The sequence below is a fragment of the Ceratotherium simum genome, chromosome 10 (assembly GCF_057802395.1).
Source record: "Ceratotherium simum simum isolate JZ-2026a chromosome 10, ASM5780239v1, whole genome shotgun sequence".
NCBI lineage: Eukaryota > Metazoa > Chordata > Mammalia > Perissodactyla > Rhinocerotidae > Ceratotherium > Ceratotherium simum.
In genome coordinates, this window is record NC_141909.1 from 49887077 (window position 1) to 49904260 (window position 17184).

Below are 17184 nucleotides of genomic sequence, written 5' to 3' on the forward strand. Positions count from 1 at the left end.
CTGTAGGCGCCCAGGGAAGCCGAGTTAAGCTCCTGGCCAGCTGTTGTAATGCTCAGCTGCTTGTAGTTGTTGTGGGCCCTTCAGTCTCTTTATCAGGTGTGGGGAGCCCCAGCACACTTGTCTGCAAGTTCTAATACCACATTTGTGTTGCAGTATTTCTTGTAAGTGAGTAGGCCCCCAGCGTGGCAGGTTGTTAGGCTCAGGGCCTTACAATTGTTGTAAGCCTCTAGCCTATTAGGTCTCTTGTCAGCTCTCTGAGGATTGCAGCTGGGTGGGGCTGGCCTCAGGCACAGGAGCACCCAATTGTTTCAGGCTTTGAGAGGTGGGGCAAACCGCCTATGTGGGTCTTTGAGAAGCACCAGTCTTCTGCAGCTGACAAGCCCTACCGCCCACAGGTCCACACACACAGTCAACACAGACCTGCCCCGTGTGCACTCACCGACCTCCCAAAGCAGACCCAGTCTCTCCATGGTGGAAGCCCCACACACTCCACCACCACCCCACACTCTCCACATGCTCCTTATGCATACCTTGCCCCAATTAAATCGGCGGCTCTGTTGCCAGGCTGCAGAAAATCCAGTTACCAATCTATGCAGGCCCACATATTGCCTGAGGGCTTGTTGTTGGGTGGGGCCAGTCTCTAGGGTTGGCTGCCTGCCCTGGCTGAGCTAGATTAAATCAGTGCTATAGTGGGTGGGGCAGACCTGGGCTAGCAGGCCTCAGGGAGAACTCCAATGGCATCTGTGTCAGCACGCCCACACCAGGCCACATCAATGGCCGCCGCCAATGTCCCAGTCCCTGGAGAGTTCTCACTTCTCACCGAGATGCACTCAGGGCCTATTAGATGAGTCCCCTTTCACCAAAGCACTGTGTACCTTTCTTTCTGGTGATTTTAGGTTGCTTTCTGAAATGGATGAGTTTGTGCATGGGCCCTTTAAGAGCCAGTTTTAATTTCTTTGTGAACCAGCTTTTCTGGGGGTGCTCCCCAATGTTTTATTAGCAGGCAAAGTCAGATATTATGCCACTTGTTTCGATTGTGCTGGGTCCACAAAATGCCTACATCAGGGGCACTCCCCAGCTTAAGGCCCCACTCCTCCAGGGAGGGCTGCGTACCTTTGGGCTGCTCCCAAGCGGCCATGAAGTGCTGCGGCTTATGAAGGTGGTGTTTTTCCTCTCCGGAAGGGAGTTTCTGCCTCTTCTACCTCAATTAGGATTGTCCTTTGTTGCAGGAGTTCCTCTTATCCAGTTTTCAGTTCTGTCTCAGGGGTAATTTTTCCATGAGTAGTTGTAAATTGGCTATGTCCTCGGGAGCAGATGAGTTCAGAGTCTGCCTATGCCGCCATCTTGACTTCATCTAAAAATATTCTTTTATTTTTATTCAAAATAAAAATATTTCTTAATTTGGAATAAAAAAATTTTTTTTTAATCTTATTTTTGTGAGGAGATCAGCCCTGTGCTAATAACTGCCAATCTTTCTCTTTTTTTGCTGAGGAAGACTGTCCCTGGGCTAATATCCATGCCCATCTTCCTCCACTTTATATGGGATGCTACCACAGCATGGCTTGCCAAGCCGTGCGTCGGTGCACACCTGGGATCCGAACCAGTGAATCCCAGGCCACCGCAGCTAAGCGCGTGCACCCAACCACTTGTGCCACCAGGCTGGCCCTACAATATTTTGTAATTAAAAGACACTATGTATCAATTAATATATAATATGACATAGGGACAACTAGTGGTATGCAGTACTTTTTGGAAGCTATATGGGGCCCGACCCAGTGGCATAGCAGGTAAGTGCTAGAGCTCCACTTTGGCGGTCCTGGGTTCACAGGTTCGGATCCCAGGTGCACACTGATGGACCGCTTGTCAAGCCATGCTGTGTTGGGGTCCCGTATAAAGCAGAGGAAGATCAGCATGGATGTTAGCCCAGGACCAATCTTCCTCAGCAAAAAGACAAAGATTGACATCAGATGTTAGCTCAGAGTTGATCTTCCTCACCAAAAAAAAAAAAAAAGGATATATGGGAAAATATAAAGAGAAATCTCTTTTTTATAAAATGTTTGGAAGATGGCAGAAAGCGTCAACTAACACCATTTTCTTATGAATAAAATTATCTAAAGTTGAGTATACTATCCTAACTGAAGAAAACACATCTTTTCTACAGGCGTTAATGTAGAAAATAAAATATGGCCGCTTTTCTGTGCATCTCATTTAGAAGAGGGGTAATTTACAAAATATTTGACTACCACATACCAAGGCCAAGTGCTATTTTTTTGTTAGCAAAAATACAGTTGCTATTTTAGGTAAAGAAAACTGTGCAAAGAAAGAGACTGGATAGGGGCCGGCCCGGTGGCACAAGCGGTTAAGTGCGCATGCTCCGCTATGGCGGCCTGGGGTTCGCTGGTTCGGATCCCTGGCGTGCACCGATGTACTGCTTGGCAAGCCATGCTGTGGCGGTGTCCCATATAAAGTGGAGGAAGATGGGCATGGATGTTAGCCCAGGGCCGGTCTTCCTCATCAAAAAGAGGAGGCTATGGGCCGGCCCCGTGGCTTAGTGGTTAAGTGCGTGCGCTCTGCTGCTGGCGGCCCGGGTTCGGATCCCGGCTGCGCACCGACACACCGCTTCTCTGGTCATGCTGAGGCCGCGTCCCACATACAGCAACTAGAAGAATGTGCAGCTATGACATACAACTATCTACTGGGCTTTGGGGGGAAAAATAAATAAATAAAATCTTTAAAAAAAAAAAAAAAAGAGGAGGCTAGGCAGATGTTAGCTCAAGGCTGAACTTCCTCAAAAAAAAAAAAAAAAAAGAGGAAAGAGACTGGATAGAAAATTATTATATGAATCAAAGCATGAAATACTAAAATATATTAATTGTTGCCGTAATAGAAATAGAAAAAGAGAAACAAAAGATATATTTGAAGATGAACAGTGCTGCATGTTCGACTGATCAGAGGTGAGGGGTGGAGAAATATGAAATTGATATAATGTGAGGGTTTTGATCCAGCAAGAATGCTACCCTAGTTTTCTCTCTGTATGAGGTAATTTAACCTGCGAAAGAGAACTTACTAATATTTTTTCCGTAACAATAAGCAATTAATATATTCTATTTTCAAAATGCCTTTTCAGACTCAGATAAGAATATTTGAAGGTAAAGTTACTGTTAAGTCACCTATTTGCATCTTAAATAACAGATCATAATTTTTTATGAAATAAACATAGGATTTTATGAAATAATTATCATAGATGTAACACACTAGAGGTTCATTTGCCTTAGTGAAAGTGGCCTCCGCTACCATCCTGAGACTTTTGTTTACATCATAATTATTATTCAGTCATCTGCAAATATTTATTGAGCAATTGGATTACATCAGTAAACAAAGCAGACAAAAGCCTTGTCTTCATGGACCTCATATTCTAATTGGAAAAGCAGCCTGGGAATATTATAAAACTTACATTGTATACTATGTCAGAAGGCGATAAAGGCTTAAGAAAAATACACTAGTTCTAGTGGGGAGGAGGTGTTAAAATGGATGATGAATGGGGACAATTTTAAATATCATATATCCATCATTTTATCTCATTTCACTCTGGCTAATCCCACATAATGCCTCTATTTGTGAGTTGGAGTTATCTCTACAGTTTGTATGGATTATCACCATCTACTCATCCCATAATGTGAGTTATTCATTCTTATTCTTTAGCCCCTTTTCTATTGGTATCTTGCTCTTTTTTCTTATATTTTCTGGGAGCTCTTTATATATAACATATAAAGAGAGACACTTCCATATCAAGCAGGGTGCCGTCTTTTGGTCTGAGATAGACATATTTGATCATTTTAAATATGTAACCATCTATTTTGTTATTATTGATCATTTAAAAATCAAGAAAAGCTATATATTTTTTCAAATACTTTTCAGTAACTACTGGGATAATCATATTACTTTTTTCCTGTAATTTTTAAATGATGGCCTGTGTTGGTAGCTTTCCTAATACAGAAACATTCTTGCATCCCTTAAATAAAACCTAACAAGTCCTGATGTCTAATTCTTTCAATACACTGCTAATTTACATTTGTGAATATTATATTTAGGATGTTTACTACAGTATTCATGAAATAATTTGTGTCGAATTCTCTTTTTGATTAATATATTTTCAAGTTCTTGTATTAATGTTTTCGAGGTTTTTGCTAGTTTTTAAAGGTCATTGGCATCATTTGTCTTAACATGTTTAGGTGCAATTACCTTGTAACAATGTCTGGTATAGTTGCTTTTTTGCAGGAAGGTATAGAAACTCTTGGCACTGTTCTTAATTCCAACAAAAGAAATTGCGCTATATTTTTTATTTCTTCTCCTGTCATTTTTGAGAATTTTATTTTTATTATTATTTTTTTTGTGAGGAAGATTAGCCCTGAACTAACATCCGTTGCCAGTCTTCCTCTTTTTTGCTGAGGAAGATTGGCCTTGGGCTAACATCCGTGCCCATCTTCTTCTACTTTATATGGGGTGCTCCCACAGCATAGCTTGACAAGCGGTGCATGGGTCCACGCCTGGGGTCTGGATCTGCGAACCCCAGGCTGCTGAAGCTGAGTGAGCGAACTTAACTACTATGCCACTGGGCCGGTCCTGAGAATTTTATTTTTTTAGAAAAGTATTCAATCAATTTAACCAGGATTTCATATTAATTTGCATAGAATCAATTAAAGTTTGTTTTAAATTTATGAGACTACTTCTACCATATCACTTTTTAAAATTATTATTATTGAACTCTGTAATATAAACAAAGGAATTAAGCAAGTAGCATACACACCAAACACTTAAGCAGTAGTCACAGAGGAAAACAGATAAAAACAGAATTAGTAGCGAGATTGAAGATCCACCATTCATTGTAAGGCATCACACAAGGATCGAGGAGTGCTGGATTTTAGACTCCAAAAACAGAACCTGACTCTTGGCTGTGAAGTTTTGAATTTGTATTTGGGACGCACCAGTCCTTTTCTGGTATGAATGGAGGTCACCATTCAATAGCAATACGATATGGCATCAGCTTTGCTTTGGGCCTGTATATCCAGTTCAGGTTTCACGGCCGTGGAGGTACTGAACTCACTCCTGGTCAGGTCATCTGGGCTATGCCTTACAGCTGTATGAAATGGCAATTAGTGGGAGGGGTAGCCATGACAATATTTATGTTTGGGGAAAAGACCTGTTCCTCCCCTTGCACTCTCAGAGTTTAAAGTATAAGCGCATTAGACCTGTTAGATGACTGGGATTGAATACCTAAGCACAGGCCCATATTAGGCTTCTGTGAAGCTGTAGAGGAGGCCAACTACAGCAAAGTTAATCCATTACCTCTCACTCTTTTCACTTCATTTGGCTAAATGGTTTTTTACTTTTTTTATTTTACTTTATTTTATTTTGTTTTGTTTCATTTTATTTTGTTTCATTTTATTTTATTTTATCTTTTAAGTAAATTTTCCTTACCTGAATATTTCTCTCTCTTTTTCTCCTTGTTTATAATTTCTTAAAAAAATAATTTGCTTCTGTAGTTTTATATTTGTGTGTGTAGATATTCCTAACATATCTTCATAATGAAATGTAACTTTAAGCATTATAAAGGTTCTTCTCGGTTTCATTTAATGCGTGGATGTGAATTCTGAAATGTTTCATGTCATGTTAGCAGCAGCTGTTTTCTTTTAATCAGCATTTACTCGCCATATGTTTGTCCCTCCTTTTCAATGTCAACCTTTGTAAATCTTTTATTTTAAGGTCTGTCTCTTGAATACAGCATGAACATGAGATTTTTCTGTGACCTCTATTTTCTTTTCAGTAGGAATTAGTATTATTTTCTATTATTTGTTTATGAGATTTTTAAGTATATTTCACTATGGGATCTATTTTCTTTTGTTTGTGAATTTTCTGATATTTAGAAATATTTGTATTCTTGTCATAGTGGTCACCTTTTTTATTTTAATTTCCTATAATACCCTTAATCTGCTATTTCTTTTGATAATATCTCTTATTATTAAGCTATAAGCCATGATTAAATTAGTGGATTTCCTGTTCTTTCCCTCCTCACTTCCTTCGTCTCTGTATCTGCATGCACATCAATAAAAAAATACATTTCTTAGTATTTAGTTTGTACTAAAAATACTCTTACCTCAAAATTACTTTATATATAATCAATGACTTAACCTGGAACAGAAGAGGCAATCAGAGAACTTATTTGACAGAGAAAAGATTTCCTGTCATCTTTTCGTATAACCTTTGCATTTCTTATTAGTTATATAATTTCTCCATGGATAAGGTACATAATATTTACATTCTGATCTGTCACTTAAATCTCATCATTTGATTAAGGTTTTTTTTGGTACATTTAACTGTATTAATGTTCATAATCAAGTTTTTATGATGGTTTAATAAATCACCTCTTAGATAGATGAATTCATCCTAGTATTTTCCTTAAGAGATTTATGGGGAAATACTCCTTGAGTTCTTAAAAAAAATCTGTGTCTATAATTCCCAAATTTGAATGACATCATAGTTGGATATAAAATATAAAAACATATTGGATATAAAAAGAAAGACATAAGATCATTCTTTTACTAAGTATTTTATATGTGCTGCTCCATGGTTTCCTCACAGAGACTGTTGCTAATATCTTCCCTTTGTGTGACATTTTACTTGAAGATTCCTTCTTTTCTTTACATAAGTTTACTAGGTGTGATTCAATGAACTGTTCTGAAAAATATCTGCTGGAATACATTGTGCCAGGGTAATATGTAAATTCAAAACAATATATTTCAGGAAAGTTTTTATTGATTATATATCTTTTTAAAACAAATTTATTGGATTTTAATTAACAATCAACAGCAAATGTGTGAAGTGTAGAGTTTGGTAAGTTTTGATGCATATATATACCCATGAACCATACCGTAATCAAGATAAGGAATATAACAACACCTAAAAAAGTTTTCCTCATGTCCCATGTAATTCTGTTCCTATGCCTCTCTATAGGCTCTCATTCCCCCATCTGCAGGTGAAAACTTATTTGCTTTCTGTCACTACCAATTAGTTTGCATGTTCTATGTTTATATAGAAAAGAGATGGCCCAGTATGTGCTCTAATCTTTTGCTCTGGCTTGTTTTACATACCTTAAATGTTGTGATATTCATCCATGACATTGTGTATACCAATAATTCATTCCTTTCAATTGCAGAGTAATATTCTACATAAGAGTAGAAGATAATTTGTCCATTCACCTGTTGATGTACATTTGGATTGTTAGTACTTTTTGTTATTGCAAATAAAACTTCAATGAATGTTTTTGTACATGAGTTTATACTATCATGTGGTTTAATTTCTCCAGGGTAAATACATAGTTGTGGAAAAAAATTCAGTGTGTGTTTAACTTTTTATAAAACTGACCAACTATTTTTCAAAAAGTTTGCACAATTTTATATTCCCAGCAGCACTGTATGAATGTTCCAGTTGGTGTACATCCTGGTCACACTTGATACAGTCAGCTTTCTTAATTTTAGATATTCTAAGTGTGAAGTAATATTTTGTAGTGATTTTAATTTGCATTATCCTGAATACAAATGATACTGAGCATATTCTCAGGTGTTTATTCGGCTCCTCTTTATGTTCTTTGAAGCAGTCTCTGTTACAATTTTTTGCCTATTTTTTTGATTGAATTTATTTTCTTCTTCTTGGGTTTTGAGAGTCCTTTGTTCTGGAGAGAGCTTTTTTATTGGATATATGATTTCCACCTTTTTTTTTTTTTTTTCACTCTTTGGCTTGTCTGTTCTTTCCTTTAACAATGTCTTTCATAGAGCAAACATTCTTAATTTTGATCAAGTCCAATAATCTTTTTGCTTTTCCTTTATGGTTCTTTATGGTTGTGTCTTTGTGTATCCTACCCAAGATAAATGTACTTAACCCAAGGTCACAAGATTTTTTTCTCTCTCTTCCTCTACAAATTTTTTAACTTTAGCTCTTACTTTTAGGTCTATCATCATTTTAAGTTAAATTTTGTGTGTGCTGCAAAAAAGAATAGCAATTCATTCCTCTTTTTCTTTTTTTTTTTTTTTACATATGAATACTTATTTTTCCAGGGCCATGAGTTGAAAAAAAAATACTTTCCTCAACAAAATACTGTAGTACACTTGTTGAAAACCCATTGCCACATGCATGTGGGTGTATTCGAGGACTCTCTATTCCATTTCATTGATCGATAGTTTATCACTTTTCCCCCAGATTACTGTTGTATAATTGACAAATAAAATTGTAATATATTTAAAATGTACAACATGATTATTTAATATATGTATACATTGCGAAATGAGTACCACGATCAAGTTAATGAACACGTTCATTCATCACCTCACATATCTACTTGTTTTCATTTTTTTCAGTGACAACACTTAAGATCTACTCTCCTAGAAAATGTCAAGAATACAATACAGTAGAGGGCGGAGTCAAGATGGCGGCGTAAGCAGACACGGAACTCACCTCCTCCCGTGGACACAGCCAATTTACAACTACTCGTGGAAAAATTACCCCTGAGACAGAACTGAAAACTGGATAAGAGGAACTCCTGCAACAAAGGACAATCCTAACTGAGGTAGAAGCGGCAGAGACTCCCTTCTGGAGAGAAAAAACGCCACCTTCACAGGCCGCCAGCTTCATGGCCGCCGGGAGCAGCTCACAAGTACGCAGCCTCCATGGAGGCGCGGGGCCCTGAGCCGGGGAGCGCCCCCGCTGTGGGCATTTTGTGGACCCAGCACAATCGACACCAGCGGCATAATATCTGACTTTGCCTGCTACTAAAACATTGGGGAGTGCCCCCAGAAAAGCTGGTTCACAAAGACACTAAAACTGGCTCTTAAAGGGCCCGCGCGCAAACTCACCATTTCAGAAAGGAACCTAAAATCACCAGAAAGAAAGGTGCACAGTGCTTTGGTGACAAGAGACTCACCTAATAGGCCCTGAGTGCATCTCGGTGAGGGGTGAGACCTCTCCAGGGACTGGCACATTGGCGGCGGCCATTGTTGTGGCCTGGTGTGGGCTTGCTGACACAGACGCCATTGGAGTTCTCCCTGAGGCCTGCTAGCCTAGGGTCTGCCCACCCGCTAGAGCACCAATTTAATCCAGCTCAGCCAGGGCAGGCAGCCCACCCTAGAGACTGGCCCCACCCAACAACAAGCCCTCAGGCAACTGGTGGGCCTGCATAGATTGGTGACTGGATTCTCTGCAGCCTGGCAACTGAGCCGACTTGAGCAGGGCAGGCTGTGCACAAGGAGCGGGTGGAGAGTGTGGGGCAGTGGCGGAGTGTGTGGGGCTCCCGCCGTGGAGACTGGGTCCACTTGGGGAGGTCGGGGCACACACACGGGGCAGGACTGTGTTGACTGTGTGTGTGGACCTGTGGGCAGCAGGGCTTGTCAGCTGCAGAAGACTTGTGCTTCTCAAAGATCCACATAGGGGGTTTGCCCCACCTTCCAAAGCCTGAAACAGTTGGGTGCTCCTGTGCCTAAGGCCAGCCCCACCCAGCTGCAATCCTCAGAGAGCTGACAAGAGACCTAATAGGCTAGAGGCTTACAACAATTGTAAGGCCCTGAGCCTAACAACCTGCCATGCTGGGGGCCTACTCACTTACAAGAAATACTGCAACACAAATATGGTATTAGAGCTTGCAGCCAACTGTGCTGGGGCTCCCCACACCTGAAAGAGACTGAAGGGCCCACAACAACTGCAAGCAGCTGAGCATTACAACAGCTGGCCAGGAGCATAACTCAGCCTCCCTGGGCGCCTACAGGGAGAGCAAACAGGCCACAGCAGAAGGATACACGTAGCCCACATAGGGGTCACCCCTGGAACATTGAGAACTGAGGGAAGCACACTGGAAGCCTCCTAAGCCATCACTTACATAAGGTCACCTATCCAAGAGCAGGAGACGTAGCTGACCTACCTAATATGTAGACACAAGCACAGGGAAAGAGGCAAAATGAGGAGGCAAAAGAATACATTCCAAGTAAGGGAACAGGACAAAACCCCAGAAAAGGAACTAAGTGAAACAGAAATGAGCAACCTACCCAACAGAGAGTTCAAACTAAGAGTGTTAAGGATGTTCACTGATCTGGGGAGAAGAATAGATGAACGCAGTGAGAACGTCAACAAAGAAATGGAAGATATAAAAAAGAACCAATCAGAAATGAAGAATACAATACTGGAAATGAAAAATTCATTAGAGGGACTCAAAAGCAGAGTACAGGATACAGAAGAACAGATCTGTGAGCTGGATGAAAGACTAGAAGAAATTACCCAAGCTGAACAGGTAAAAGAGAAAAGAATTAAAAAGAGTCAGGACAGTCTAAGGGACCTCTGGGACAACATCAAGCGCACTAACATCCGTGTTATAGGTGTCCCGGAAGGAGAAGAGCTAGACAAGGGGGCAGAGAATCTGTTTCAAGAAATAATAGATGAAAACTTCCCTAACCTAAGGAAGGAAACAGACATCCAGGTACAGGAAGCACAGAGAGCCCCAAACAAGATAAACCCAAAGAGGCCCACACCAAGACACATCATAATCAAAATGTCCAGAATTAAAGATAAAGAGAGAATCCTAAAAGCCACAAGAGAATGTCAAGTTACATACAAAGGAAACCCCATAAGGCTATCAGCTGACTTCTCAGCAGAAACCTTACAGGCTAGAAGAGAGTGGCAAGATATATTTAAAGTGCTAAAAGGAAAAAACTTACAGCCAAGAATACTCTACCCAGCAAGGTCATCATTCAAAATGGAAGGCGAGATCAAAAATTTCCCAGATAAGCAAAAATTAAAGGAGTTTGTCACCAAGAAACCAGTGCTACAAGAAATGTTAAAGGGACTGATTTGAGGGGAAAAGAGAAGACCACAAATAGGAAAAATTATCTATTTCCATGATAAGAGGGTAATGGATAGAAATGCACAAAAAAGAGGTTAGATATGATATAAAAACATGAGGGAGGAGGGGAGTTAAAGAGTACAGCTTTCAGACAGAGGTCAAACTAAAGTGACCATCAATTCTGTATAGAAGAAGAAAGGAACAGAGAAAGACTACTAAAACACTGAGGGAAAAAAAAAAAAGTTAAAAAATGGCAGTAAGTACATACTTATCAATAGCTACTTTAAACGTCAATGGACTAAATGCTCCAATTAAAAGGCATAGGGTGGCTGACTGGTTAAAAAAACAAGACCCATATATATGCTGCATACAAGAGACACACTTCAGACCTAAAGACACTCACAAACTGAAAGTGAAGGGATGGAAAAAGATATTCCACGCAAATGGCAATGAAAAGAAAGCTGGGGTAGCAGTACTCATATCAGACAAAATAGACTTTAAAACAAAAACTGTAAAAAGAGACAAAGAAGGGCATTACATAATGATCAAGGGAACAATCCAACAAGAGGATATAACACTTGTAAATATCTACACACCCAATGTAGGTGCACCTAAATATATAAAGCAATTATTAACAGACATAAAAACAGAAATAGACAGTAACACAATAATAGTAGGGGACTTTAACACTCCACTTACACCAACGGATAGATGATCCAAACAGAAGATCAATAAGGAAACATTGGCCTTAAACGACACCTTAGAACAGATGGACCTAGTAGATATATACAGAGCATTCCATCCAAAAACCGAAGAATACACGTTCTTTTCAAATGCACATGGAACATTCTCTAGGATTGATCACATATTAGGCCACAAAACAAGTCTCCATAAATTTAAGAAGATTGAAATAATACCAAGCATCTTTTCTGACCACAACGGTATGAAACTAGAAATCAACTATAGGAAGAAAATCAGAAAAGCCACAGATATGTGGAGATTAAACAAAATGCTACTGAAGAACGACTGGGTTAATGAAGAAATCAAAGAAGAAATCAAAAAATATCTGGAGACAAATGAAAATGAAAATATGACATGCCAGAATTTATGGGATACAGCAAAAGTGGTTCTAAGAGGGAAGTTTATAGCAATACAGGCCTATCTCAACTAACAAGAAAAATCTCAAATAAACCATCTAACAATGCACCTAGAGGCACTGGAAAAAGAAGAACAAACAAAGCCCAAAATCAGTAGACGAAGGGAAATAATAAAAATCAGAGCAGAAATAAATGAGATAGAGACCAAAAAAACAATAGAAAAAATTAATAAAACCAAGAGCTGGTTCTTTGAAAAGATCAACTAAATTGACAAACATTTATCTAGGCTCACCAAGAAAAAAAGAGTGAAGGCACAAATAAGTAAAATCAGAAATGAAAGAGGAGAGCTTACAACATACACCTCAGAAATACAAAAGATTATAAGAGAATACTATGAAAAACTATATGCCAACCAATTCGACAATCTGGAAGAAATGGATAAATTCTTAGAATCATACAACCTTCCAAAACTGGATCAAGAAGAAGTAGAGAATTTGAATAGACCAATCACCACTAAGGAGATCGAAACAGTAATCACAAACCTCCCCAAAAATAAAAGTCCAGGACCAGACGGCTTCCCTGGTGAATTCTACCAAACATTCAAAGAAGACTTAATACCTATCCTTCTCAAACTCTTCCAAAAAATTGAGGAGGGGGGGAAGCTCCCTAACTCATTCTACGAAGCTGACATTACCCTGATACCAAAACCAGACAAGGACAACACAAAAAAAGAAAATTACAGGCCAATATCACTGATGAACATCCATGCAAAAATCCTCAACAAAATACTAGCAAATCGCATACAATAATACATTAAAAAGATTATACACGAGGGGGCGGAGTCAAGATGGCGGCGTAGGCAGACTCTGAACTCACCTCCTCCCGTGGACACAGCCAATTTACAACTACTCGTGGAAAAATTACCCCTGTGACAGAACTGAAAACTGGATAAGAGGAACTCCTGCAACAACGGACAATCCTAACTGGGGTAGAAGAGGCAGAGACTCCCTTCCGGAGAGGAAAAACGCCACCTTCACAAGCCGCCAGCTTCACGGCCGCCGGGAGCAGCTCACAGGTACGCAGCCTCCCTGGAGGCGCGGGGTCCTGAGCCGGGGAGTGCCCCCGCTGTGGGCATTTTGTGGACCCAGCACAATCGACACCAGCGGCATAATATCTGACTTTGCCTGCTACTAAAGCATTGGGTAGCACCCCCAGAAAACCCGGTTCACAAAGAAACTAAAACTGGCTCTTAAAGGGCCCGCGCACAAACTCACCCGGTCCAGAAAGCATCCTAAAATCACCAGAAAGAAAGGTGCACAGTGCTTCGGTGACAAGAGACTCACCTAATAGGCCCTGAGTGCATCTCGGTGAGGGGTGAGACCTCTCCAGGGACTGGGACATTGGCGGCGGCCATTGTTGTGGCCTGGTGTGAGCGTGCTGACACAGACGCCATTGGAGTTCTCCCTGAGGCCTGCTAGCCCAGGGTCTGCTCCACCCGCTAGAGCGCCGATCTAATCCAGCTCAGCCAGGGCAGGCAGCCCACCCTAGAGACGAGCCCCACCCAACAACAAGCCCTCAGGCAAAATGTGGGCCTGCATAGATTGGTGACTGGATTCTCTGCAGCCTCGCAACTGAACTGACTTGAGCGGGGCAGGGTGTGCACAAGGAGCGGGTGGAGAGTGTCGGGCGGTGGCAGAGTGTGTGGGGCTCCCGCCCTGGAGAGACTGGGTCCACTTGGGGAGGTCGGGGCGCTCACACGGGGCAGGACTGTGTTGACTGTGTGTGTGGACCTGTGGGCGGCAGGGCTTCTCAGCCACAGAAGACTTGTACTTCTCAAAGACCCACATAGGAGGTTTGCTCCACCTTCCAAAACCTGAAACAATTGGGTGCTCCTGTGCCTGAGGCCAGCCCCACCCAGCTGCAATCCTCAGAGAGCTGACAAGAGACCTAATAGGCTAGAGGCTTACAGCAATGGTAAGGCCCTGAGCCTAACAACCTGCCACGGTGGGGGCCTACTCACTTAAAAGAAATACTGCAACACAAATGTGGTATTAGAACTTGCAGCCAACTGTGCTGGGGCTCCCCACAGCTGATAAAGAGACTGAAGGGCCCACAACAACTACAAGCAGCTGAGCATTACAACAGCTGGCCAGGAGCATAACTCAGCCTCCCTGGGCGCCTACAGGGAGAGCAAACAGGCCACAGCAGAAGGATACACGTAGCCCACATAGGGGTCACCCCTGGAACATTGAGAACTGAGGGAAGCACACTGGAAGCCTCCTAAGCCATCACTTACATAAGGTCACCTATCCAAGAGCAGGAGACGTAGCTGACCTACCTAATACATAGACACAAGCACAGGGAAAGAGGCAAAATGAGGAGGCAAAAGAATACATTCCAAGTAAGGGAACAGGACAAAACCCCAGAAAAGGAACTTAGTGAAACAGAAATGAGCAGCCTACCCAACAGAGAGTTCAAACTAAGAGTGTTAAGGATGCTCACTGATCTGGGGAGAAGAATAGATGGACTCAGTGAGAATGTCAACAAAGAAATGGAAGATGTAAAAAAGAACCAATCAGAAATGAAGAATACAATACTGGAAATGAAAAACTCATTAAAGGGTCTCAAAAGCAGAGTAGAGGATACAGAAGAATGGATCTGTGAGCTGGAAGAAAGACTAGAAGAAATTACCCAAGGTGAACAGGTAAAAGAGAAAAGAATTAAAAAGAGTGAGGACAGTCTAAGGGACCTCTGGGACAACATCAAGCGCACTAACATCCGTGTTATAGGTGTCCCGGAAGGAGAAGAGCGAGACAAGGGGGCAGAGAATCTATTTCAAGAAATAATAGATGAAAACTTCCCTAACCTAAGGAAGGAAACAGACATCCAGGTACAGGAGGCACAGAGAGCCCCAAACAAGATAAACCCAAAGAGGCCCACACCAAGACACATCATAATCAAAATGTCCAGAATTAAAGATAAAGAGAGAATCCTAAAAGCCGCAAGAGAATGTCAAGTTACATACAAAGGAAACCCCATAAGGCTATCAGCTGACTTCTCAGCAGAAACCTTACAGGCTAGAAGAGAATGGCATGATATATTTAAAGTGCTAAAAGGAAAAAACTTACCGCCAAGAATACTCTACCCAGCAAGGTTATCGTTCAAAATGGAAGGAGAGATCAAAATTTTCCCAGATAAGCAAAAATTAAAGGAGTCTGTCACCAAGAAACCAGTGTTACAAGAAATGTTAAAGGGACTGATTTAAGGGGAAAAGAGAAGACCACAAATAGGAAAAATTATCTATTTCCACAATTAGAACGTAATGGATACAAATGCACAAAAAAGAGGTTGGATATGATATCAAAAACATAAAAGGAGGGAGGAGGGTAGTTAAAGAGTACAGCTTTCAGACAGAGGTCAAACTAAAGTGACCATCAATTCTGTATAGAAGAAGTAAGGAACAGAGAAGGACTACTAAAACATTGAGGAAAAAAAAAAAAAAAGTTAAAAAATGGCAGTAAGTACATACTTATCAATAGCTACTTTAAATGTCAATGGACTAAATGCTCCAATTAAAAGGCATAGGGTGGCTGACTGGTTAAAAAAACAAGACCCATATATATGCTGCATACAAGAGACACACTTCAGACCTAAAGACACTCACAAACTGAAAGTGAAGGGATGGAAAAAGATACTCCACGCAAATGGCAACGAAAAGAAAGCTGGGGTAGCAGTACTCATATCAGACAAAATAGACTTTAAAACAAAAACTGTAAAACGAGACAAAGAAGGGCATTACATAATGATCAAGGGAACAATCCAACAAGAGGATATAACACTTGTAAATATCTACGCACCCAATGTAGGTGCACCTAAATATATAAAGCAATTATTAACAGACATAAAAACAGAAATAGACAGTAACACAATAATAGTAGGGGACTTTAACACTCCACTTACACCAACAGATAGATCATCCAAACAGAAGATCAATAAGGAAACATTGGCCTTAAACGACACACTAGAACAGATGGACCTAGTAGATATATACAGAGCATTCCATCCAAAAACCGAAGAATACACGTTCTTTTCAAATGCACATGGAACGTTCTCCAGGATTGATCACATATTAGGCCACAAAACAAGTCTCCATAAATTTAAGAAGATTGAAATAATACCAAGCATCTTTTCTGACCACAAAGGTATGAAACTAGAAATCAACTATAGGAAGAAAATCAGAAAAGACACAAATACATGGAGATTAAACAAAATGCTACTGAACAACGACTGGGTTAATGAAGAAATCAAAGAAGAAATCAAAAAATACCTGGAGACAAATGAAAATGAAAATACGACATGCCAGAATTTATGGGATACAGCAAAAGCGGTTCTAAGAGGGAAGTTTATAGCAATACAGGCCTATCTCAACAAACAAGAAAAATCTCAAATAAACAATCTAACAATGCACCTAAAGGAACTGGAAAAAGAAGAACAAACAAAGCCCAAAATCAGTAGAAGAAGGGAAATAATAAAAATCAGAGCAGAAATAAATGAAATAGAGACCAAAAACAATAGAAAAATTAATAAAACCAAGAGCTGGTTCTTTGAAAAGATCAACAAAATAGACAAACCTTTAGCTAGACTCACCAAGAAAAAAGAGAGAAGGCACAAATAAGTAAAATCAGAAATGAAAGAGGAGTGGTTACAACAGACACCTCAGAAATACAAAAGATTATAAGAGAATACTATGAAAAACTATATGCCAACCAATTCGACAATCTGGAAGAAATGGATAAATTCTTAGAATCATACAACCTTCCAAAACTGGATCAAGAAGAAGTAGAGAATTTGAATAGACCAATCACCACTAAGGAGATCGAAACAGTAATCACAAACCTCCCCAAAAATAAAAGTCCAGGACCAGACGGCTTCCCTGGTGAATTCTACCAAACATTCAAAGAAGACTTAATACCTATCCTTCTCAAACTCTTCCAAAAATTGAGGAGGGGGAAGCTCCTAACTCATTCTACGAAGCTGACATTACCCTGATACCAAAACCAGACAAGGACAACACAAAAAAGAAAATTACAGGCCAATATCACTGATGAACATCGATGCGAAAATCCTCAACAAAATACTAGCAAATCGCATACAACAATACGTTAAAAAGATTATACACCATGATCAAGTGGGATTTATTCCAGGTAT